The following is a 27201-nucleotide window of genomic DNA, read 5'->3' as shown; positions in this document are numbered from 1 at the left end:
TTAGTTTCTTTGGTGGTTAGTTATCAGAAGGTAAAAACAAGCATCATCTGCAAGTTTAACTGCTGAGCTATGGAGCTTTGAAGGAACTGCACATCTGGAGGAAAAAAGTTATCAACTTTTAATTAGAAGCACAATGGCATGTGTAGTTGCACAATACTAGTGTTAGATGGGGATAGAATGCTCACTAAATTTTACATTTTCATAGATTTGGACTTTCTAGACACAATAAGAACCTCAATAAAAATTATAAAGCCTTGTACAATTGATTGTTGTGGATTTTTTGGGCTGTTTGGCCGTGTTTTAGAGGTTTTTCTTTCTAACGTTTCACCAGTCTCTGTCACTGGCATTTTCAGAGGACAAGAACTCTGTGTTCTGTGTTCTAATTCCTGTCCTCTGAAGATGCCGGCCACAGAGACTGGCAAAACATTAGGAAGAAAAACCTCCAGAACACGGCCAAACAGCCCAAAATTAAAAAAAAAACCTACAACAACCATAGATCCCAGCTGTGAAAGCCTTTGAGAATACTTTACACAATTCTTTGTTTTGAACAGACACCAAGAAAAAGAGCTCTGTCCTCAACCCACTGCAACTCACATTCCCAATAATTCGTGCAGAATGTCTAAAAAATAAAGATGGGGACGAAGCACCAAAATGGTGCTTAATCTTGGTTTGTGAACCACAAATTGCCCCCCAGTGGCCTGATGAACCACGAATCAATTTGTCGGATCGTCAGGTCATTTTTTAAAATACAGCCCCTGGAACTTTAAAAAAAAAAGCCCTGGCACCCACAGCCATTCCTATGCTGAGCAGCATAGCAAGAGGGGGAAAGGGATCAGAGTTGGAGGATTGCTTTGATCCCTTTCTCCCTCTTGCTATACCCCCAGGGGCATAGAATGAGGGAGAAAGCTCAACCTAAGCCATCCCCCAAGCCCGGGGGTGGGATTCCCTTTGGGCAGTCTTTAGCAAGCCACCCGAAGGGAAAATCCCTTTCTGCTTATGCCCCTGAGGAACAGCTGATCCACAGGGTCATAAGTAGATAGGGATACAAAGGGATGAATATAAAAGGGTTATAGTCATTGCTTCCTATTCAGATTTTTCAGGATCTTTGGACTACAAGAATACAAAGCAATGAATATCTAACGAATCAGGGATATTCGTTGAGTATCCTGATGCATTTTTATATTCATCCCCAGGTCTACTAAAAGGCCTGATATAGCAAGTAAAAAAGGAGTAGTTAATTAAGAAGCAACCCATCTCATTTTTCAAAATGTCAAATAAACCAGCAACAGCCTTGTTCAGGACAATTTATGCAACTTCACACCAAGATGTGTAAATTTGTGCAAAATTTGCTTTAAAAATATTTTTTCCAATGCAAGCACTCTGCCAAGAGTGTCAAAAAAGATGAAGAGATTAATGTTGCAATTTCTCATCCTTGTGTGCAAGGAACAGTCAAATGAAAATCTGCATCTCTGGGATGCAGTGATACGTAGGATTTAGATTCGGAGATAAAATTATTTTAGGACTAAATGAAACATTGCAAAGAACAGTTGGCTTGAAATTGGTGGAGGGCAGCATAAATGAAGGCCTAAAATCAAGGAGGCAATTTAAGGGAGAGACATACAAGTTGATGCAAATTTTGAAAGTTGTTTTCCAGTGATGGTGGCAGTGGTAGCTTCTTTAACTCTCCTTTGTGACATTTTTTAAAAAAGCCTTTCAGTACAGATGCTACCACCAACAGTGTGTCCTGACATTCTCTCTGCATTCTGCCACCTACTGCTACAGAGCAATTGTTCATCATGGAGCATCATAATTTTGAAATACATCTTTTTAATAAAAGCTAGTCTTTCAAACTGTAAATATAGCTAAGACAGAATTGCAGTCTATACAAGGAAGGTTTTTTAATGTTCTTAGTCATGCTGATTAAGAGTTGGATAGTGAGGGGTGTGTGTGTGTGTGTGTGTGTGTGTGTGTGTGTGTGTGTGTTGAACTTTCCCTGAGCAGCTTCTTATAAAGAAGCATTTCCTGGAAAGTGCACTTAATTGACCTGAATGTTCCATGAAAGCTGTAACTCTCAATTGCCGGATTATGAGTGCACAGATGACAAAGTAATCTGCATCAACAGCTGGTGCCATCTTTGAAATGTTGGGATAAAATTAATTGGCAAAAAAGGTTTATAGAGATGCATCTGAAGATGCTTCATGTAAATGAACTGATGAGGTAAAGCCAGTCTGGGACTAGCTAATGTTAAATAATAGCCATACTCCTCTTTAGCTGGCCGGATTGCTCGGAGAGTTGGTATCTGGCTGTGGAACCAGAAGTTGGAAGTGTGATTCCCATCATTTCTTCCACAAGAAAGAGCCATCCTGTGTAGCCTTCAGCAGACTGCACAGTTCTAGAGCACCCCCAAAAGAAGGGACTGGTAAATACTTCTAAGTACTTTGTACCTAGGAGGCTCTGGAAAGGGTCACTGTAAGTTGGTATCCATTTGATGGCACGTTTGTTATTATATATTCCTTTTTAGTGGGTGACAAGTCATCCCTGAATCATCTCATCTAAGTTGCATTGCAAGAATAGAAAGTATGTTACAGTTTTCCTAGCCAGAGCTTTTCCATAGAGATAGGAGGAATTTGTTCCTAATTCAGGACTGGAGTGCAGTATGAGGGGTGCTGGATATGGATCACCATCACCCTTCTGTGATTTCCTGAGGCCAGAGTTTCAATTTCTGATGCATGCACCAAACTCAAAAGGAGGCAGAAAGTAGTCAGTGGCACCTCTTCAGATTTCTAGATATAGTACTCCTGTGTGGAAAGAGATACAAGTTATTATAATAGAACATATTTCACATGAAGAAATAGGAGTACATATCTGTTAATTGTCCCCTTTGTTTGTGTCATAAGCAACCCAGTGGTGCTTCCAGAAGGGAAGGACCAGCCAGTAAGGTGCTGTCGCTGCCCAAAGGATGTCTGAATCTGCTCACTGTCCTCATCTTCTTTGGCAAGGATCCTCCTGTGTCATCCATATCAGCTACTAAAGCAGTGGTACAGCAGTCCAAGAAGCATAGTAGCTAAGAAAGTATTGTTGTGCTTGTAGAAACTTTTGCCAGGTGTGTCTTTAGATGTCTTACACCTAGATGTTTTTCATTAGGTAGTAATTTGATGGTTTGTTAAGGCACTTAGAATTTTCTTCCGCAGTCCTCTAGTGCAGTGGTCCCCAACCTTGGGACTCCAGATGTTCTTGAACTATAACTCCCAGAAACCTTCACCACCACTGCTGGTGGCCAGGATTTCTGGGAATTGAAGTCCAAGAACATCTGGAGGCCAAAGGTTGGGGACCACTGCTCTAGTGTACTGTCCTAAACAATGGCAGAAATTCCACCAATCTGCAGATCCTGTAGTTCCATAAGAGGAAGTCATGGCAATTACAGTGGAATCAAACTGCTATGATTATGTGGAGTAGGTATGCCCATAGTAGAAGAATCATTTAGTAACACATGTTTACTCAGCAGTATAGAACACTGTTCTGATATGGGGGCTTTTCCCTAGGTAAATGTGCACAGGACTGAAGTCTAGGTTTCCAGTTCACACCAACAAGAGATACTGTTACTCTAAATCCTGAAATATCAGACTTAAAATTTCAAATTTACTGGGATTAGGATGTAGCGTCCAGCTGAATCAAGAAGATAAAGGCGCTTTCTCTAGATTTATAAGTGATTACTGGGATCTTTCACATTTAAGACATCTGCTTGTTAGCTCTGATAGTGTCTAATCTCTTCTGCTCTTAGTATGCTTCTGCATCACTTGAGTCTTTTGGCTTTTTAATGTAGGATTTAGTTCTCCATACCAGTCTTTCTGGCTGTGTTTTCTAGCTCCATCAAAGTGGCAATTGAGAATGTGTTTCTTTGCTTTTAGTCCCATTCTACAAGTTTCAGTTAGTGCAAAGAGGGATGGAGAACATGTGGCTTTTCAAATATTGTTGGATTGCAACTCCGATTGACCTTAGGCAATACCATCAATGGGGTTGGGCTCAGTGATCCATAAGGTCTCTTTCACCCCATCAGTTATAGGAGGCTTGGTACTGCCTCGCTTCTGCTTCTGAGAGCATGTATGTGTGTTTGCAGGGAGGGTTCGGGCTGCCTGGTAAGATAAGTGCTGGTTTCTGCTTTTCAAAAACTGTTCTGGCTGTTTTTGCAGCATGGTTTTGATCTGGGGGGGGGGGGGTAATGTTTCTGTGTTGTGATGGGTCTTGGGTTTTTTTTTTTCTCCCATTTCTGATGGGTCTTGGGCTTTTTTGTTGCTTTTTGGAGTGTTTTTTCCCATTTCTGATGTGTCTTGGGGGTTTGTATGCTTTGGGGTTTTTTCCCCCATTTCTGATGGGTCTTGGGGGGTTTGGTTGCTTTGGGTTTTCCCCCCATTTCTGATGGGTCCTGCATGCTTCTCTTGCTTTTTCCTTTGTTTTCTTTGCACTTCCAACCTGCCCCCTTTGTTCTCTTTGCATTTCCGATCTGCTCCATTTGTATTCTGTGCATTTCCAATGGGTCTTGCATGCTTGATTGCTTTTCTTTCTTTCCCCCCCTCTTAGGTCAAAAGGGATTAATCATGTTTCCAATTAGTCTTACAGTGATTTTTTTTGTGATTTTTTTCTTTGGCTGGAACGGATTAATTGCATTTCAGTGCATTTCAATGGGAAATGGTGCTTTGACTTACAACCATTTCAGTTACGTCCATCTTCTGGAACGGATTATGGTTGTAAGTCGAGGCATCACTGTACTCAGGTGCAAAACCTTTTGGAGATCACTAATTTATAATTTCTGGACTTCTTGATTATAACTCTGTTAATCTCAGCAACCTCAGTTGGCAGCAGGCACCATTGAGGGTAGTATAAATTTTTAATTGTTTAACAGGGAAGGCGTCTTCGTCTTCACCCCACCACACTGTGTGAGTACTTCATATCTGTGTAGATGGAGATCACTGCACTGTTTAGCCAGGGGTTGGGCCAAAGCATACTGCTGCCTTAGATGAAGGGCACCCTTCACATTTTATCTAAAGAAGCTGGTTGGACTGAGAATAGAATCTGACTTCAGTATTGGAGACGTGGCAATGCATTTCAACTGACCGAAGGATGGTAGACTGGCTTTGCAAGTACTAGGAGGCTGTGTGAAACATAGAGCTCTGTCCTTGAATGGAAGGTAACAGCCACTGCTATCCTCTCCATAGCACCTGTTGTCTTTTTCCTGAGGCAAAGGCTCCACTCTGTCTTATGGTAGGGCAGGCCCTCTCCTTAACCTAGGTCTGTGGTAATACCAAAGTTGCTGTTAACACCGGACTCCATAGGCCAAAAACATTTCTAGTTGTTCATAACAATTGTCTGCATTTTTCCCGAAAATAACTTGAAGTAAAGCTATTGTCAGTGGAGGCTGAGGCAGTGGAAGCAATCCTACAAATAGATTGCAACTATAGTGCTAGCGGCTATACTTTCTGGTGCTTGAGCCCTTTTTTGCTTTCCTTCACAGCCTTGTCAGCACTGGTTACTGAAACAATGATTATTTGTATCCTAGCTTTTGCGGCTGGGATCATCTTGCTGCAGGCTTTTTTTCATGCCTGTCCCATACTGTCTTGGGAAGCCTGTGCTCGTATTTCAGGCTGTGCTAAGCAGACTCTACTGTACTTCCTTTCTCAGTAAATGAGCATAGGATTGAGCTGTGCCTTCTGTTTCAATTTATACTATTTCCATTTTAAAGGGTTTTTAAAAATAATATTACCATAATACTTCTATAATATTATATATTCATATTCCCTCAGGAGTCTAACTCTGAATATTCGCTTATCATTCACTTTGTCTTGTGCCTTGCTGTGTCACTAAAATATTTTATATGTGCATTTTGGATTTATGGCAATTTGTTAAACATATAAAACTCTGTAGAATGTTTCAGAGTGCTGACAGTTTGAAACTATGTGAAGTGTCTAGGCTAGAGAGGGATTTAAAAAAAATCACGAAACTCCAGAAGTCTTACTACTCCACTTCTATTCTAGTTCACTATAGCTGGACTTTCAGAGTAGCTTTCTGTACAAGGATTAACAATCCTTATGTTTTATCGTATACACCTTATTTATATCCCACCAGACCAGATGGGTGGGATATAAATCAAATAAATAAATAAATAAATAAATAAATAAATACCAACAAAAGGGTAGTGATGGTCTTCTCCGCCACTTCATAGAAATTTGTTTCAGCAGTTGTGATCCACTTTAGAAGACTAATAGAGAAAAGAGATAACTTTTTTATGTCTCACATTTGAAAACAGAGAAGTAACAAGCAACTCTTGACTCCATCCAATTAAATTTTTTGTCCAGTACTATCTTCTAACTAAACCATATAATGAGACTATCCAGAAATGATCCACATTACACTTGTTAGTTCTCCATTGCTCCACATGTTTTGTTTTGGCCCTCCCCCATCATTGATACCAGGATGCAGGGTGATATAGCTGTAATTATTGTGGCTGAAAGAATAATTTTCCTTTCTCCCTCTTAGCTGTTTTGATCTAATTTAGAGGAAGCATATAAGATTCTAATGTGTCTTGGTTACCGTTATATGTCCTTCTTTGTTCATCTTTCCTTTATTTTGCTTAAAAAAAATGCCCTGTGTTAATACAGTACTTGCTAAAATGTTAACTGTGCTTTGAGCTGTATGGTAATCTAAACTTTACAAATAGGAAACATTTAAAATGATTCACTTCTACCTAGTTTGTATTGAGCACCTATGCTCCTAGGTTTAAGTGTCCCACGTGGCTGAATGTAATTTTGCACAATCAATAATTTTGTCAGCTCTGTTTCTAGCCTCTTGCTGGTTTCCATAGATACAGATGAGAAATGACAGGTCCTCATTGTCTGCATTGACCCTGTTGTAACCTTTTGGTCCTGAATTTCCTTATTGGAGAATATGCTTACATTGCAGTCTGGATTTTCTCCACCACCATGTAGTTGTACCTTAGTTATTTTAGTAATTATTCACCTTTCTTTCAATATAAAAATACTGGATAAATTTTATTTTGCTTGTTTGCCAGAGTAACTTTGCTGGATTGTCAAACTACTTTGGTGTGCATTGGCTGGTGACAGTCATATGCTGCAACAATACTAGAAAAACAGATTTGTAACCTTTTTGTTGCTACTACCCAGGTGGCTATTTTTGTTTTTAACTATCTTATAATTATATAGTAACAGCCTAGCCAGTTGCCTTGCAGAATTGCAGACTCACCAGCAAAACTCTTTGCCAGGGATCCATCATTCTGCTTGCCATGCTCACCATGAAAGGTGTGTTCCATCACCTTTTTATACAAATTCTAGGAAGAGCCCCAACTGTCATTTGCCGCTCCAAACTAGACAGGATGTGAAAGTTGTGTTTGCAGTGCAATGTAAATCTATAAAAATGCTTGCACCCTGCTCAGGACTGAACTGCATAGTACATTTGGTGTTGTCATTTGTCCCTGCATTGCTAATGACCTCCAAGCAACTGCACCCACCTCCAAAGCAAGATGCAGCCTTCTCCTTTGGCTCTGGAGGAAAAGGTTGGAATTTATCATTACAGCCCAAGTCTGCTGAAATGCTTAGAATAGTACTGGACCTATGGGAATTGTCCTTGACTTTGTACACAGAAGCAGGGTGATGTCAGGGACAAAGAGATGGGCAGAATTCTGGTAATCACACATTTTGATTGAGCTGTGTAGGTTGTCCAAAAACTGTGAACTCCTGTATCACTGCACATCAAAAGGGTAAAAAGAAGGCCCACTGTATCTTGTATCTTTTTCCACTCCGGTATAATAAAACATATAACATGCTTAGATGGATTTCAGAGTTAAAATTCAAGAAAGAAGAGACCACAAATTCTCTGAAATAGATCAGTTATATGCAGAGTTTGGAAACATTGGCCATGTTGGCTGGGGATTCTGGGAATCATAATTTAGAAAGTAACATATCAAAACTCTGGTTACATGATCAGTGTAACTTCAAACTATTCTACAGTTGAATTGAAGGAAAACCTCTTCACTAATCTGTCCCTGATGTTTCTAGATCAAAGGACTTTGTTCTTTAAGTCTTAACCCAGCATCTTTAATTTGAACAGGTAAAAAAAATTTGGCTGGTTTCCAAGGTTGATTAATTTTCTTAATTAACCCAATATGCTTTATTAAGATTGTCAGCCATTTCCCTTTGAATGGTCCCTTTTAGTCTATTGTCATAATTCTCTATGTGGCGGGCTTTCCCAGATGTAAGGAGTTTGTAATGTTGGGGTAAACCTTGCCTCAACCACTGTCAACTTTTTTGGACAAAGAAGATTAGAACATACTCAGTTTCTCTAAATCAGTACACTGCTAATACGTGACACAAGAAGATATTCATTTACTCCTTCCTTGTGATCATTATTGCTGACAGTAAGATAAATGTCTTTTGAAAGGTTTTAGGTAACCAGGGGTTTATGTTATTGTGTCATTAATCAGTTCTGTGCCATCAATTCAGAAGCTACTTATAGTGACCCTAATATGGTGCATCTGTATTTCTGTGTGCATCTGTATTTCTCCAAAGACAATAAAACCTAGACATACTGTAGATGCTAAAAAGTGACATGAATACTATAGCAACACTAAGAGCCTATCTTGTCATCATTTCTTTTCTAGAACAGACTACAGTCGTGCTCCTCTTTACGATTGTCCGCATTACGACAAAACCGCATTACGATGTTTTTGTGATCACTTTTGCGATCACAAAATGATCGCCTGAATAGGCTTTTTTCATTTTGTGATGATCGGTTCTCTGCTTTGGGAACCGATTCTTCACAAAATGACAATTTTCCTACAGCTGATCGGCAGTTTCAAAATGGCCGCCAGGTAAATAAAATGGCTCCACGCTGTTTTCTGGGATGGATTCCTTGCAAGACAGCCACCGAAAATGGCTGCCCTATGGAGGACCTTCTCTGGACGGTGAGTTTTTAGCCCATTGGAATACATTAAACAGCTTTTAATGCTTTTCAATGGGTTTTTTATTTTCGCATTACGACGTTTTTGTTCTACAGCGATTTTGCTGGAACGAATTAACATCATAATGTGAGGCACCACTGTAATTAATTTCAAATAATTAAAATCTCTCTATAGCCTTCAGTCAGTAGGTGGCAGACTTCAGTAAACAATGCAGAGGAAGACACAGCCACACCTGTAATTCTCTTCTTCAGAGGGCCTGTAGGTGGCACTATGTTTGGCCAGTGCAGATGACTGGGAATTTATTTTCAGTAAAAAATTTACCAAAATTGTCAAGTTTGTTCCTATTCATAATGGAAAGAATTCAGGATTTAAAAAACTTTTCTCAGTAGCCTTTGGTGTGGGACAGTGTCAAATGCCTTCTGAAAACCCAGATAGACGATATTCAGTGGTTCACCTGCATATACATGCCTGTTGACCTATTCAAAGAATTCTAAAAGGTTTGTGAGGCAAGAGTAGCCTTACAGAAGCCATGCTGATTTTCCCTCATCAAGGCTTGTTCTTCTGTGTGTTTTAAGATTTTATCTTGGATGAGTCTTTCCACCATCTTCCCTGGAACAGATGTTAGGCTAGCCAGCCTTTAGTTTCCTGGGTCAACCCTCCTTCCCTTTTTAAAGATCGGTGTGACATGTGATATCCTCCATTCCTCTGGCACTGTGGCCACTTTAAGGGACAAGTTGAATATTTTAGTTAAAAGGTCAGTGGGTTCATTCCTCAGTTCCTTAATAACCCTTGGGTGGATGCCATCGGGACCCAGTGATGTACTGATCTTCAATTCATCAATTAGGTCTAAACCTTACTCTCCTTTAACCTATACAGTGGTGCCCCGCACCACGATGATAATCTGTTCCCCTGAAATCGCTGTTAAGTGAAGACATCGTCCAGCGAAAACAGTTTCCCCCATTGGAATGCATTGAAACCCATTTAATGCGTTCTAATGGGGAAATTACTTCATCGTACAGCGAAGATCGCCCATAGGGGAAGCCATTTTCCAAGCGCTAATCAGCTGTTAAAATGGCTGCCCTGTGAAGCATGGGTCCGGAAAACACAGTGCAGCCATTTTGCGGAGCTGGAAAATATCATCATCTTGCGAACAAACAGTTCTCAAAGCACGGACCTAATCATCGTCAAAAGAAAATCCCCCATAGGAAACATCGTTTTGCAATCACTATAGTGATCGCAAAAAGTCACTGTCCTGCGGATTCGTTGTACAGCAGGGTCATCGTCTAGTGAGGTACCACGGTATCTGATTTAATTCATTAGTCAGGAAGGGGCTATTCAGGTAGCGGAATCTGCCCAAGGGCAGATGACTGCCTCTGCGCTACTCCTGTTGACATAAAGTCTGGAAAATGAAGGGCTTTTCTTTTCAAAGTTCCTCTTGACTTATTGTCCCAGCTGAGTGATATTTTTCAAACAGCAGCTCTACAAAATAAATTGTCTGCATATGCACAGAAAGTCCTTGAGCTGAAAGCTGGAAATGTAGGGAGCACCCTCTCCTCTTAGGAGAGGTTTCTTCCTATCCTCCCTTCTCATGACGTGTCAGTTTGGGAAGAGGGCAAGGGAACAGAGAAACTGGTAGATGAAGACAATGTCAGTTTTGAATGAGCTCTGCCTGGTTGGCTTCATCTTGTGCTCTAGAACATTCTTGGGGGGAACTGATGCATCCCCCAAGTATTCTAAAATAAAAACGCAAGAAGACCCAGTCCATTCTGAGTCAGGGTTGATGGATTTTACCATCAATGTACTGTCAGTGTCCTGGTACATGATCTTGGATCAAGTCCCAGAATGTTACTACTTGAAAAGGTGAGGTGGAGCTACATGTACTCAAGCTCTAATTGTCTTTGCATTATCTCTTGGTGCCTTCACAGCTGTGCAATGCTGTATGAGTTAAGCACTTAGCTAGCTTGAGTGAACAATGTTCTAGGTCTAGAGTACTGCAAACCTCTTAACATTTCCCTGTCAACACTGCCAGCAGTGCAGTATGTGATTCAGCAGAACTGCTACAATGCAGAGAGGCAGTGCAAGCGAGCTAGTGAGACTCCTCATATGTGGCTGTGATGATGTTCAGACTCTTTTGAAATGTATTCTTGAAGGCTTTCACGACCTGGATCTGATGGTTGTTGAAGGTTTTTTGGGCTCTTTGGTCATGTTTTCTGAAGGTCGTTCTTCCTAACGTTTCTCCAATCTCTGTGGCCAGCATCTTCAGAGGACAGGAGTCAGCACTCTGAGCTCAGAAAGGGTTCTGACTCCTGTCCTCTGAAGATGCCGGCCACAGAGACTGGTGAAACATTAGGAAGAACAACCTTCAGAATGCGGCCAAAGAGCCCAAAAAACCCACAACAACCATCTTTTGAAATACCATGGTGTCTGCAGCTGGTTTACAAAATTTAGGCTGTAAGGTGCAAGGGTATACATGCTTATTTTGGAGGCAAGTCCTATTGAATTTGGGGAGCTGGCTCCTGAGTTTAAAAATATACAGTAGGACTGTGTTGTTAAGTGAAAAATTAAAAACGTGAGGACTTACACTTATCCTTTTAAACCACACGGGATACTTAAGCAATGGTCTCTACACAGTCAATACTTTCCATACTATGTATTGGGATTAAAGAGCCACCATAATGTTACAGACATTCTGACTTTGCATTTTGGTTGCCTGAGATTCACTAGGTCAATGCTGTGATGGGGGGGACTAGTGATAGAGCAGATGAACAGCCCCAGTTGAAGTCCCTGGCATCTCTAAGTAGGACTAAGAAAAGATCCTGCCTGAAATTCTGGAATGCGGCTACCAGTCAGAGGTGATAATACCAAGCTAGATGGACTGAAGACCTCACGTCATATAAGGCAGCTTCATCCTGGGACTAGAAAAATAGTTTTGGATTGCACCAACAGTTCTGATGACAGTAGTTTTGATTTGGTATGCTAACAAAACTATTTATGAATCTTATTTAACTATGAGGGACATTGCTTGTTTCTGTACCCAAAATTGCTTGCAGATTATTTCTGTTTGTAAACAAGCATACAATAAGGATATAAACTGTAAGCCTTCAGTATGTCTTCTCTTCCAGTAAAAACTAACCCTATAAAAGCTGACTGGAACTCTTCCACTCTAGAAAGGAACATGACAAATCTCTCTTTCTTTGCCTGATTTTCATTTGAATGTCCATACATACTATTCCTAATACTTCATAAGCTTCTAGTAATGGAGACTAGGACGATCTCTGCCTTCTCAGTCTCCTGCCATAGCAAACACTGGGATTGTCAAGTTACAAAAACACATCAGCCTCAAAACTATGGGCACTTTGGGATTTTTGTGGCTACTATTCTATGGTAAATGTTTTCAGTACGCTCAGCTTATATAGATCTGTACAAAATTGGGCAACCTTATGAACTGCTATGGCAGCTCCAGCAGTGAAAGGAAAGTGTGGCATTACTCTGCTTCCTTTTTAGCCCTTTTTAGGGCATTTTACTCATATCAGAACTGGGAGCTTATGCATCTTATCTACAAAGTTATGAGCTATACCTGTCCAAGGAGCTTATGTACCACCATTCTTAACAATTCAGCTGCATGCTCAGGCCTGACTTGAACCTTCACCTGAGTTTTTACTTACTTGCTTACTTGCTTACTTGCTTACTTGCTTGCTTGCTTGCTTACTTACTTACTTACTTACTTACTTACTTACTTACTTACTTACTTACTTACTTACTTACTTACTTACTTACTTATATCCCAGCCATTTAGTGAGCATGGCGTTACTCTGGGCCGCATACAAAATATTATAAAACATACAAATAAAATATTAAAAACATATAAAATATATTAAAAGAAAACAAACAAAACCCTACTCCCCCCCCCCTAAAATCAGTCAGGGACATAGGATGGCAGACAACGGGCCATCGAGTTTTGGAGCTATGTTTGCTTGCTTCTGTTGCTGACTCCCCAGTGCATGATCAGCCTCTGTAGAATGAACCAATGACTAGCGCTCCCTTTTTCTTACAAAACCAGATCCACAAAGAAGCAGAAGCTCCAGTCCATTAAGTGGTAGAGGTCAGGATGGAATGGGAGCAGGCCCAAGGCAGGGTCCTCTTGTTGGGCAAACGAGAGGACCCTAGGAAAACAAGTCCAGATTTCCTAGCCTGGCCAGGGGAAGGAGGGAGACAAAGACAAACACCGTTTGTAGATGTTGAAGCTTGGGCAAGAGGTAAACTTGACTTTCTGTTAAGAGTTTCCAGGAGAGTGACATCACCATATCTGGTGAGGACCAAAAGTTCTTGTTTGCTTGTACAATGCTGCTTGCTTCTTAAAAATGCCTGAGGGATTTTGAGAAGTGGACCTTTCCCCTTGGTTTATCTTGTACAACGCCATGCTGTCTGTCCTGTACAACTGCTTAGTTTCATAATCCAGACTGGTACGAAAGGAGACAGCTTCATTTGGAACAAGAGAGAAAAGGCTGTCATACAAGCGTCTCTGGCTTGCACTGGGCTGAGCATGGGGACTGGCCCTGGATGGCACGTTGAGCCTGTTTTCAGCTGACTCTGAGAGAAGCATAGAGTGGGTAGTGTCTTGGACGACAGCTTCTGCATTATTCACGAGGGCAATCCATAGAGAGAGGAGGGAGGAGGAATAAACAAGGAGAGTGTGGGGTGGTGTTTCTTATGTGGCCTCGTGCATTCTCCTATTTGCTGTGGGACATGCAGGCTTTGTGGGCTTCAGAGGATGAGTTTCTATGTGACCCACAGTGAAAGAGGGACAAGGAGCATGGAGTGTTTTCTTCTTCTTCTACAGCAGTGAAATTACATCTCTATTTGACCTTGGAAAAGATCTCTTCCGTTTTCTTAGCAGCTGAAAGCCGGAGGTGTGCTTCCTCGGAAATAGTGAGGGGGATAGGATTTGGCACACAGCTGATCTGCTTGGATGTTTCCTTTGCAGTCATGATTAAAATATTAATTGTCTCACATGGGGGACGTTTTCTAGCCCTGAAGGGAAAATAAGAACGGGGAATGGCTCCTGTGTGAAAGGTGGCAAAGGTAGGCTGGTGTATTTATTTGATCCTTCAACTCTTGGCGTCAGAGATGTTAAGTGGGTTTGAACAGATACTTTGATTTGAATTGCTATTGAAGAATGAGGATCTAGTTGAATGGCTTGATCCGTCTATGTCTTCTCTGGTATCACCCTCTAGAAGGAAGTAGTGATATAACTCGAATGTGAACTCTGATCTCATCTCAACAGAATCTAGTAACTTACTTCTGCAACTCTGGCTTTGGTATTGCTAGAGGATATTGAAAAACAACATGACCTGTGTTTGTTTTTCTTTTTGCACCAGTTCTCCCATTTTTACTTTTGTTTTGGCTTTTGCAGTTGTTAGTATTACACTGAACCTTAGTGCAATAAACAGTATTAATCCATCTGTGTCCCTTTGCCTCTCTTATGTGCTTGTCCTTGAATCTCCCTTTGATTTACTGAGTGGCTCCTAGTCCATAGAGACTTTGAGTGCACATATTTGAATTCAAGATCCTCTAGGACCATGCAGGGAAGAAAGGCATTGGGCCATATATATATCTGACAATGGAAAAGAAAAACAATTCAATTCTTGGATGATTTGCATTCTTGGGTAATGAAGGAACTGGCAATGCCTCATTAGAGCTCCAGTGCTCATGTTTAAAATATGAATCCTTATAGATTCACCCCCACCTTCATTTTTTTAGTGTGGTATTATTTCTATTAATATTTCCCCTGAATATTTTGGTTTAAAAAGAAAAAAATCCACTGAATATCTCAATCCTTCCTAAAAATGCGAATAGAACTTTTTATTTTACTTTTGTTTTATTTGTTCATCATTAAAGCATCCTTACACCCAATTATTGCACAAAGCTCTTTTTGTGTTCTGTTTATAGTAATCTTGTTTTTATTTATTGTAACCTCTTGTTGCTGCCTAACTGGGGCATTTAAAGGAATTTTGAAACACCATGAAGTTTTGTTGAAGAATGGAATAGTCTGCTTCTGCGTTTGCTTTGTCATAATAGTGGAACTCAGTCAAGTTTCCATTTTAAAAATGCATAGTTTCAGAAAATGAAGTCACAGTTTAAATGATGGTGGAAATATTCATCACAGCTTCAAAGTGCTAATTACCCTCTTCCAGCTAGTTGTATCTAGGATGTATGCAAACGTATGTACGGTACATAATGAATATATAGCTCTTTGGTCTAAAAAGTGTGAATAGATTTTAGTGTCTTCATTTAAAAAAACTATACAATGCAAGAAGGTATATATTTTAAACTCTCATGTCTTTAAATGTTAACATTACATTTTTAAAAATCCAAGTAAAGTCTTGTATTTGCTGTTTTGAATATAGGGTTTAAACTACATTACAGGCATTATATTTATTTATTGTTGTCTTACTTGACTACTTCTGAAATCAGTTCAGTTCAGATGACTGTTGAAAAACAAAAAAAAGTTTGAAATCTGGAATACTTTTTAAAAGGACGTTGTATTTTGCTAGGACAAATCCGATTCAGTTGAATTTAAATATTCAAAATATTCCCAGAAAATTTTCCATAACATTTTTTTTAAATTCAACTATTTCACCAGAAAACTCTTCTGTGACTGAACAGAATTGAAATGAGTTGTGAGACAGAGAGCCATGGGACTGGATTGGAATGACTTTGCTATGTCTGTTTGATTGTAATCTGTGTGATTGTAATCTGTACTTTTATGGGATTCTGTATTCAGGGAAATTAAGTCTAACATAGGTTGGATGAGGTAGAGTGCTACTATGTAAGATCTTGCATGAACTGATTAGAGCAGGGCACAGTATCTATTGGTTATTTGATCTGATGAACTCTTTTTAAAAAAAAGCAGTAGTGCAATGGAGTCTATAAAGGGCAATACTAGATTCCCCTCCCTTTAAAATTGCCTTCCCTAACTGAATAAATTGTTCTGGTTGTGGGTATGCTGAGATGTCTTTGAGCTACAAATTCGTTGATGCATTTTTCTTCTCCACTTTAAGGTTCTTAGTATTTGATATGTCTTTACACAAAGCACGTACGTTCTTTGCTGCTGAGCCATAATCCTTCCATTAACTGCAGTTGCTGAGTCTGTACCAGGAACAGCATTGTTTCAAGGAGGGCTGAGGAACCTTTGTCCCTTCTAGTATTTTGTACGTCAGCTCCCAGATGCTTACGGTTGCCTCCATACCTTTTTCAGCTGTGTTTGCTATTGGTTTTAGAAGTGCCCATTCAGACCGTTCTATGGTCTGGATTCCAAGCTTCTATTTAAAATAAAGAGAGAATATCTTTGGCCTTTATGCAACTGGAGATATAAGGCAAAAAAAAAAAAAAAGTCCAGTAAGTGCTTTGACCTGTTTGTTGTTCATGAGAAACAAGGCTTTCCATCCAAGTCATGAGCCAATGTGTGAAATCATCAGTTTCATAGGGTAAAAGTTCCAATTTTGAGAAAATATAATCCTGCGTGCAAACAGCTGGAATTTGTTTTGCAGAGGCACTGGCACTGTTTCTATGCAAACAGTGCATAGAAAGCTACTAACCCACAGTGATGAATGTTGGCTGGGGAATTATGGAAACCACGCTCCCAAAAGGGGGGACTTCTGCTTTGACAAGGAGTTGAGTCTGTGCTTCCTTTCTGCTCTACAACATTAAGTCCTGTTATTTCCTTGAGGCTTATGGGTAGCTTAGCTAGATGCTGTTCTAGGAAAGGGTACATTTGAGGAAGGGAGAAAAAGGAGTGAAGAGCCGAGTATAAGTTATTATTGTTATTGTTGGTGGGTTTATAGTTGCTATGAATTTTAAATCTCAGGAAAGAGGTTTCAGATATTGAGAAGGAATTTATTCTGCATGTATTTGTCTCCATATGGCTCTTTGACCTCCTTAGCCAAATGTATGTCCTGCTGAATTAAAGGTGTTTTTGTTGTTGTTGTTATGTGCTGTTAAGTCATCCTGACTTACAGTGACCATATGAATGAGCAATCTGCAAAATGTCCTGTCCTCAGTTGCCCTGCACAGCTCTCAACTTAAGGCCTGTGGCTTCTTTTAGGGAATCAGTCCATCTTGTATTTGGTCATCTTCTTTCCTAGCATTATTGTCTTTTCCAGAGAATCCTGTCTTCTCATGATGTGCCCAAAGTAAGGCAGACTCGGTTTCAATGTTTTTGCTTCCAGAGATAATTCAGACTTGATTTGATCTAGGGTCCACTTGTTTATCTTTTAGGCAGCCTTATATCTCTGTAAAACTGGATGGATTTCTCAGTGGTTTATGTATCTGGCTGTGTAGCCAGAGATTGGGAATTAAATTTCCCATTGTGCCTTCTGGGAGAAGAGCCAGCCTCTGTAGTCATGGGCAAGCTGTGCAGTCCCAGGGCACCTCCAGAAGAAGGCAATTGTAAACTACTTCCGAGTGTTCTCTATCTAGAAATAGTTACCATAAATTGGAATTGGCTTGACAGCATGCACCTATTCCTATTATATGTCAGTAAATGTAAAACAGAAGAGGTTGATGGTGATTGATTACAATGCAGTGAAGTAATAGGGGCCATTCGGAACAACTGTCACTGTCAGATGCAAGGATTTGGTTTCTCTGTGAGATTGACTTGAGAGGTGGGCACCAATGCAAGCATAAAAAATCAGTCTTGAAAACGCATGATTTTATATTGGAGAGCAGCTGGTGAAAATGAAATCTCTTATTCAGCAAGTTTTCCCAGTTCCTGTTCTGTGCTTGGAGAGGCACCCCTCCCCCATTTCCAAGCTTCACTCCCACTTCCATATTCCCAAGATTTGAGGTCCAGAAGACATGGCTAGCAAGAAAATGCTATATTAGCTCTACGTGGACTCTTTTTCATCGGAAAGATGAATAAACATTGAGTGCCTTAATTTTGATGCATATGCAAATGGATTATGAACATCACTGTAGTGTATAGTGGATAGAATTATGAGTAAAGGAGACCAAGGTTTGAATCCCCACTTAGCCATGGGAGTTCACTGGGAGTATGCACAGGTCTCTGGTAAAAATCTTACAGTTTAGAAAAAACGTAACTAAAAGAAAAGAAAAGAAAAGGGGGGAAAAAGAAAAAAGGGGTGATGTCAAGGCATTTCCCCCACACTGAGACACAGTAGCTGATCAAGGCAGTCCTAGGTTAGTACTTCAAATATTAATTTTGGTTTTACAAATAACAAACTTCCTATTCCTTTATGATGCAAATGGCATTCCCCCCTCCATATCGTAGATGCATGTTGTCTTTATTTTGAAAGCGGTCTTCAATTAGACTTTGGTTTAGATGACTAACAGTGAATAGAGGCAACTTGAGCTATTAGTCATACTTCATTGTAAGGAGCTCGATAAAGATGAGGGGGAGTAGGTGATATATGTGGTGGTTTTCTTGCTGTTTTTCATAAATGAACCATTCCTGTGAGCCTTTTGCGAATGCAGGAACAAAGGAAATGGGATTTTCAGAAGGTGTAAATGAGAAGTGCCGATGGGGCCACCAAGACCAAGGTGGTGTGAATATGTTTCATACATTACTGCAAAACACCTGGGGTAGTAATTATACTTCTTACAATTCAGTGCTGATATTTCTTAGTTTGTGACCTTATTAGCCACTGCAATGAGCAGTTCAAAGATTGGCACAGCTGAGACCCACCCTCCCCCAAAGCTAGGAACCTGAGCCAGAACATGATGTTTGAAAAGGAAGATGTTGTTATATTCATTGTTGGATTGTTCCACATGCAGAAGTAATTCCTTGCATTGCACATGATTAATGTGTCGCATTATTATTATCAACAGATCAGAGAAATACTGTATAGTAAAATGCCTAGTGGCCAATCCTGGTATTGCACCTTGGAAATGTTTTAGAACTAGAGATGGGCATGAACCACCAAACACCTGTTGCAGTGGTAAACAAACTGGGACAAGCTGCCAAAGAAGCAGTTTATGCCCATCTCTATTTAGGACTGATAAGAGAATGGCAGATAAACTGAAAAATGTTTGACAAATTTTCTCTGAAGATGCCTTAACGTGTTGTTCAGAAGTAATATTTGAAAGTAACTAGGTGTTAATGTGTTATGTCCTGGTAATTTAGGATTGACCCATTACTCCTAAAAACAAATTTGTAACTATTGTGTTACTTATAACCCAAATGTAACTAGTTATGGATACACATCACTTATAATTAGTTGCTTCTAAATTATGCTGGAACCACATGAAAGGATGCATGTACTTTGAATAGAGAGAAAATTCTCTTCCAGTGCAAGCCTATTTTCCATCTATGGGTTTATGAGTAATAATTCATTATAATGTAGTGTATATATTTTAATCATTAACTTGGTTTTTTACTTGTTTTGTGTTCATTGTTTTGCCATAGCATTTTATTTATGGAAAGAGCTAAGTTAATAAATGTGCAATAAATTTGCAAGAGCCACTTGGTCTAGCACAGAAGGTTCTTCTCCCTCACAAGCATATCCTTGCATTTAGCTGGAACAGAGGTAGGAAGTTAGACTGTTCTGTATCACAGGTTATATTGTATACATGTTCTGTTGGAGGGAGGACCAGATCTAAGCTGCTTCTTTTGTATATGTTGATGGGTACCCCAGCAGTTGTGTTATTTTCCTTTTCTTTCTAGCATTGCTAGGTTGATTAGTTTTTCCCCTCAAAATACTCAGTTCTCACATGGTCATTAAGTATTATTACCTTGCAGTTCATCTCACAAATATTAATAGCATTACAAACTTTGTTCTATTTGATCTACCATATACTGTATTCTAAAATATGTCTGTTTTTAACAGGGGGAACAGGAATTACTTTGGCTTTTTAGAAATTTCATGAACCAAATGAAAATGTAGACTGTTTTTGAAAAAGTCAAATTCATCCAAAACATCTTCCCTCCCTCCTTCTCTTTCTTCTTCTCTCTCTTTCCCCAACACCTGCATATAATGAGTTCCTTCACTCTTTTTTTAAAAAAAAATCAGTTAGGTCTAGGTGTCACCAAAATGGTAAACTTATACCTTAGCATATAGAGGAGAGGAGAAGCCCTCAGAAAGATTGCCTGTTGCACCTCAAAAACCATCCCCACCCAGCTGCTTTTCCACACAGTGCCTATAATATCTTGCCCCTTAGTGAAACAACATCTTGGAGAGGGCTGTTTGGGGCAGAAAATGGAGTGTTCTTCTTTCAGTCTGACCCCCAATCTACTTAAGCTGCTTGAAGAAAAGAACTGCAGTCTACATGGAACATACAACACTATAGGAGGCATCAATTAAGAAGCAGTCCTTGCCTCTGATAGACTTTGAAAATCTCTTCTCACATATTCTAAGCTTAAGCTCCAAACCTGCTTACTGAGACAATTTCATCATTATAAATCTATGTCAGCAAATGAAGTTAATGTCTGTCTGAATTTATGGCTTTAATAAATGGATCTTTTTGTAGTTTGAATAGCAGACCTATTTAAATTCCAACCCCCTGTAAATCAAGCAGCACAAAAAACATCAATAACCCACCCTTGTATTCCTGAGTTCAAGAAGAATATTGTGTTACAGACAGAGAATGCCAAATCTATTCAACTAAGAAAGAAAACTGTTATTTCATATGTTGTGCATATTCTGGTTATTTGGAACTGGGTTTTGTCCTTTTATGAACATTAAATATTGCTGATGATTATGAGTTTGGAGTCTAGAAGTTGCACATTGACACACACACACACAGAGTCGATCAAACCATTTCAGCTAAGGTGCAGGGACGTCCTACTGAAATCAGTGGAGGTTGCATTTGCTTGTTCCCTGTGGTTTCTTCCAATGGTGTCCATAGATGGAAATGAACTTCTAGTTGCTGTTTGAAAATTCAATAGTTGATAATTTTTTGCCTGTTTCAATTCCAGTTTGAGAAATAGGAATAATTTTCTTCTTCTAGATTAAAGAGTTGATGTTCATTGTGCCAAATAATATGTATAGCTGGAAAAATGAAATATAGTGTGTGAAATAGTTTGTGGTGACAGATAAAAGTGTCTTGGTGGTGGTGGTGGGAGTGGTCGTGGTGACCATGTTATCCCATTATAGGTGAAAACAAAATAAAAACAAAAAGTAAAAAAGACAAAAATGTGGTGGCACCCAAAAGATTAATTTTTATATTTTTAACGTCAGCTTTTGTAGACAAGTCCAGTTCATCAGACATAAGAGCTGAAATGGACTTTTCCACAAAAACTACCTTGAAAAAGTCAGTCTTTAGGGTGCCATTGCATTTTTTTTTTTACTTTTTATTTTTATTTTATTTTCACCTGTAATGATTGCAACAGACAATATGGTTACACCTTCTAAATTTTATCCCACATTTCCTTCAGTGAACTAAAGGCCAGGAGCTCTCATCCTCTTCATTATACAGTGGGGTCTTGACTTGAGAATTTAATCCGTACTGGAAGGCGGTTCTCAAGTCAAAAAGTCTGTAAGTCAAGTCTCCATTGACCTACAGTGCATTGAAAACCGATTAATCCTGTAACAAGCCGTTTTTGTTCCAATTTGGTTTTTTTTCTGTCTGTAAGTCAATTCTCAGGCTGCAAGTCAAACCTAAATTTTGTGGCCAGAGAAGTCTGTAACTCAAAAAGTCTATAAGTCAAGGGTCCACTGTATCCTCATCACAACCCTGTTGACCGGCTGAAGTTCCCCCAATGCATTTTATGTCCAAGTGAGGATCTGAACGCAGGTCTCCTATGTCTTCTATAACTCTTACAAGACATGTTATTCTCTAGACACATGTTTGATGATACCCAGTATCCGTTGATCACTGCAGATGGTGGCAGCAATCCACAAAATTAAAAGACGCTTGCTTCTTGGGAGGAAAGCGATTACAAACCCAGACAGCATCTTAAAAAGCAGAGACATCACCTTGCCAACAAAAGTTGCATAGTCAAAGCTATGGCTTTTCCAGTAGTGATGTATGGAAGTGAGAGCTGGACCATAAAGAAGGCTGACCGCTGAAGAATTGATGCTTCTGAATTGTGGTGCTGGAGGAGACTGAGAGTCCCCTGGACTGCAGGGAGATCAAACCTATCCATTCTGAAGGAAATCAAGCCTGAGTGCTCACTGGAAGGACAGATCCTGAAGCTGAGGCTCCAGTACTTTGGCCATCTCATGAGAAGAGAAGACTCCCTGGAAAAGACCCTGATGTTGAGAAAGTGTGAAGGCAAGAGGAGAAGGGGACGACAGAGGACGAGATGGTTGGACAGTGTCATTGAAGCTATCAACATGAATTTGACCAAACTCTGGGAGGCAGTGGAAGACAGGAGGGCCTGGTGTGCTCTGGTCCATGGGGTCACAAAGAGTCGGACACGACTTTAAACAACAACTTTCCACTTGTTTGTGATTAGGGATGAAAATAATATTTGCTAAATTCCTCATGATTGCTGATTTTGGCTGTCTCAATAGGACAAAGTACTTTTGAGGAGGAATGTTAAAGCCTTGCTCCTACAATTCCTCACCTACAGCTGAGAGTATGAGGAAGAGGTCTCTCCCCCCCACCAAGATCTTTTTAATTCATGTAACATATTTCTAGTGTTGAGAAGCAAAGAACACACACCATCCACACCACCATGACCACCAGGTATAGAAGGACAGACTGATTGCTAGGAAAATTGCAAATTAATATAGATCATTAAATAAACTGGCAATCATTCTAGTTTTAGGTAATTCGCACAATATGCACAGGTGCACAAGGTGCACAGTTTTGAACAATTAGGCAGTTCTGCTCAAGAATGGGCATTTTTTGTGTGCAAAACCTTGTTTTTACCAATGGAAAAACCTGACTGAGAACATCAGAAATTATCCTACTGTCTGACTAAGAGAGAAATATGGTTATTTCTGGTTCTTGCTTGCAAATATGATATGAGGGATAATTTACATCCTTATTTGTGATGATAAATGCTTAATTATACACATTTCAATCTGGGAATTAAAATGTGCATTTAAATATAAATTTCTAATAAAGACACCTCTGCTTCCGAACAGAGATGTCTATGTGATATATGCAGCAGTTTTGTGGTTGACATCAGGGTTTAAAAATGAAACCATGTGCCTGCATATAGGTGCTTACTTATATCTGGTTATGATCAGTGCAAAGTGGCTGATAGTACATGTCATCATTTATGGTCAGAGCAGTGTTCAGGACAATGATTTGCCTATTATCTTCCAGAGTATGTCTGTGCTCGTTATGTAGCATATATACAGATTTCTCTCTCTCTCTCTCTCTCTCTCTCTCTCTCTCTCTCTCTCTCTCTCTCTCTCTCTCTCTCTCTCTCTCTCTGTGTGTGTGTGTGTGTGTGTCTGTTATGTACCCTAGGAAGCCTAGTGTTTACTTTCCCCATGTAAATGAACCTTCAGGGTCTTTATCTCCATGAAAATGGAAACATTACGTTTGATTAAATTACAAAGAATAATGAGATCTACTAGAAAGCGTGTAAGGAACTCTACATTTCTATTGATATTTCAACTATTATAGCTACAGATGTGAAAATCTGTAGAACTTGAACCAGTTCAAGTGATGTTTTGTAAGTTTCCACCACAAAGCTCTTTACAACTCATGACCACATCAGATTATGTTTATTTATTTTCTCCCTGCACAGAAATGTGTGATTTTATGTACATTGTCCAAAATGAATATGTTAATGGTGTACATTCCTAAAATGTACTCATTTTTCTTTCATTGATCTGAATTTGGTTAGGTGCATTGTTTTAATATACTTGGATTTTTTGGAACACTTGTTTGTTGTGTGGTTTTGCATTGCAAACTCTAGCATATTCAGACTACAGATTGAATTTGAGCCCCCCGTTATGTTGTAGAAAGTGCAAATTGGATAAATCTTGCTTTAAAACAAAACCCAAGTGGGAATGAATTTCTCTCTAATCCTATTAACAGCCCAGTTTTATTTTCTGGCTATCTGAAATGTCGATGAATGTCTGAGGTTGAGATGTTAAAGGTTGAGATGTTAAAACAATTCTATGTTCAGTAGAGCAAGGAGAAAATGAATGATTTTTTTAAAAAAAAATAACCAGCAGTCCAGGCAGATCCAGGAAGATAAAGTGTAGCCTCTGATAAGCAGTGGTTGTAGTAGTTATTAAGTAAGGTTAGGATGGCTATTACTCCCTAACCTTACTTGTTGCTCTCTTCTTGACAGACTAGATTTTGAAGCAGTTGTGGACTGTCAACCTGCGATGTGAGTCATTCCCATTATTTCAACTCAGGTTTTCATATGACTTGAGTTCAAGAAATAAAGATCTCTGTTGTTGTTGTTGTTATGTGCCATCAAGTTGCCTCCAACTCATGATGATCCTGCTGAGCTAGAAGGAAGGAGGAATGGTTGCTTCAGGTGGTTCAGCAGTTATTGAAAAAGGCTACACTCTTGGTGATGGGGCAGCAGTGAGAAAGGGAGTAGAAATCTTGCCTGCCAATTTCTGTGCATGCCAGAGGCAAGAATTGCACGTATTTTCCATGAATAATTTTTCTCACTCCGTTCATCAGGGAATTCCTGTGCATACATTAAGGTTGTTATGGATACAAGAAATGGTTGTGCTCCTTGTGGACTGGAAAAAATAGCTGTTGGTTGAGCTGTTGTTTTGAGGGCTATCTATATTTTCCCAGCGTGTGCTCTGATTCCTTGGCAAAAATAATCTCTTGCTAAGCCCAAAAGTTTAAAAATAGTATGTCCCTGAGTAATAATGATTTGTTTTTAAAACATAATAAAATTATTACATAGGAATAATTTACATTTTTAAATGACACTATTGAATATTTTGGAGCTTTCCAGCACATTGTGTTTAAAATAAATCATGAATGAAATGTGGAACATGTAACAGTCTGTTCATCTGGCAGTTTAATGGGACCATGTAGCCACATCTCCGGGAATTCTGCTGTAAATAGAATGAATGAACAAATTCTTCAGTTAGTTGGTTGTTGTGGGTTTTTCAGGCTGTTCTTAAGATTTTTCTTCCTAACGTTTCGCCAGTCTCTGTGGCCAGCATCTTCAGAGGACAGGACACAGAACTCTGTCTGTGCTCTGGTGCAGTTTGTTGGATAGTTGGGTATTTACAGCTGTGGGAATAGCTTTTGTCCTTTTCAGGAGATTGAGTGATTATGTGATCAGCATGTTTTTGTTGTTGGGTGTATTGTTGTGATAAGGGGGAGAGATGATCTGTCACTGTGATTGATGGGTGTCATTAGCTGGTCTTTCGTGTGCAGTGATCACTGGTCCTTGTGGCTGGGTAGAGTTTGCTGCCCTTTTGCAGGCTTTATTTTTCAGTGTGGGGAGCCAGGCTTTGTTGCGTTTTAAACTTCCTTCTTTTTTGTTAAAGCTCTGTGGTGTTTGTGGATTTCAATGGCTTCCCTGTGCAGTCTAACATAATAATTGCTGGTGTTGTCCAGTACTTCAGTATTTTGAAATAGAATTTCATGTCCAGCTTGTTTTAGGGCATGTTCAGCTACTGCCGATTTTTCCAGTTGTTAGTCTTCAGTTAGTTATTTCAGTTAGCTGCTTCTACTTACATCTATTAGATGATTTAGCACAGGAACAAAACTTCTCAAAAGTAAAGCTTATTGACAGAAATACAAAAATGTGGCTTGTGCTTCTCCTGACAAGCACTTGAGACTTCCAGATTACTTTGATCACTGAATGAACACAAACTTTGTTCAAGGAGGCTTATTGTTATCAGAATTGTTGTGTGAATTACCCTTTCCTTTCTTGTACCCAATTTCTCCCTGTAGGTGACTGGGATTTTACCAGTAATCTCTAGTTTTGTGAACTAGAACAGACAGGAATGCTTGAGTTTAATAATAATGATAAAGTGACATGAACAAATTCATACATTTCAGTTCATTCCTCACCAGTAAATAAGAAATCCCTACCATAATTCTTGGGAGCACACACATGTACATGTACTAAGGCAGCATGTGTGCACCCTTGAAAATCAGGGCAGGAGCTCTTTATTGGTAAGGGACAGACTGGAACTATCAAATTATGCAACAGGATTTCTGCCAGTCAGTTGAAGCTTTTGTGTTTAACAAAAGCAACAACATCATTTGCATTGCCATCTGATCAGGTGGAGATTCCCCCCCCCCCTCCGAACAACAGTGAAGCTCAGTGTGTAAAAAGACAAATTATCTAGCTAAACTTACCTTAGGTAACCTAACACTTCGCCCACCTGGAACAGGAATACATGAACAAAAGAAAGGGTATGTTCTGTTAGTCAAACCATTGGTCCATCTAACTCATGACTGTCTATACTGATTCACATTGTTTTTTCAGGATTTCCAGTGATATTTTTTCCAGCCCTGGCTATCCTGTAGGTACTGAGTAGTGAACCTGGGATATTGCTGCACTTGATGGTATAAATAAGGACCATTCCTCCATTGGTAAAATGTGCTAGTATACAAAAGTACAAGCAAAATTAGCATCAACACTTTCTTTGTCAGTCATTCTCCTTAAGCCCAGAAGGCGTGTTTATTTGCTGTTTTGAAACGATGAGCTGAACTCAGCCTCTTTCTGTGGCAGACTCTGCTTCAGTACATTTATTAGGTCTTTAGGCTTTTGATCCCTCAAAGGATATAAATGGTTTTAATTAGGCACAATGACCTGTATGACAAGTCAAGGTGAAGGCAGGTCAAGAGAAGAATGCTGGTGTATATAACAGTGTTCATGTAGTAACCTGAAATGAACTCATAGTTTTTCTCTATCCTAGCAAAGGTCCCTCATTTGCTTATAGCTTTTGAAGTATACATCAACCACATTTGACTCTTCCTGAGACAGAATACCATGCCTGTATTGGCTGAAATCCTGTTGCTTAGTGTAGTATGTTGCAACTAGAGTATTTATTTAAAACATTTTACCCCACCTTTCTCCTTAAAAAGGACCCAAGGTGGCTTACATCATTAAAAGAAAATATTTAAAGCCAAAAACAATGTATATACAAACATTAAAAAGGAATAAACAATGCCACCTTGAGAAAGGTCTTTGCCTGCTTGTGAAAGGACAGCAAATATGAGGCCAGCCTGCCCTCCTGGGGGAGGGAATTCCAGAGTCTGGGAGGAGCAACAGAGAAGGTCCTCTCCTGCATTCCCACCAAATGCACATGTGAAGGTAGGTGGTAGGACCGAGAGAAAAGCCTCTCCTGATGATCATAGCACCCAAGTAGGCTCAT

The 27201-nt window shown here is 39.6% G+C and overlaps 1 protein-coding gene across 33 annotated transcripts in view; it reads left to right on the top strand.

The window, feature by feature from the left end:
- The window catches only part of NFASC (neurofascin), a 229028-nt gene that overhangs the window by 25224 nt on the left and 176603 nt on the right, over positions 1-27201 (top strand). For 9 of the 33 annotated variants that reach the window (XM_078391897.1, XM_078391895.1, XM_078391889.1 and 6 more), the window contains exon 1: positions 13326-14050. The exons of 23 other annotated variants lie outside the window; for them this stretch is intronic. The gene's annotated coding sequence lies outside the window, so the exon portion shown is untranslated. Of the gene's footprint in view, positions 1-13325; positions 14051-27201 lie in introns of those variants that run through there. One more of the 33 variants, XM_072997300.2, reaches the window with a different exon arrangement.

This window comes from Pogona vitticeps, chromosome 4 (genome assembly GCF_051106095.1).
Source record: "Pogona vitticeps strain Pit_001003342236 chromosome 4, PviZW2.1, whole genome shotgun sequence".
In the NCBI taxonomy this organism is placed as follows: Eukaryota; Metazoa; Chordata; class Lepidosauria; order Squamata; family Agamidae; genus Pogona; species Pogona vitticeps.
Note: the sequence above shows the minus strand (reverse complement) of the source record. Positions and strands in the feature narration are given on the sequence as shown.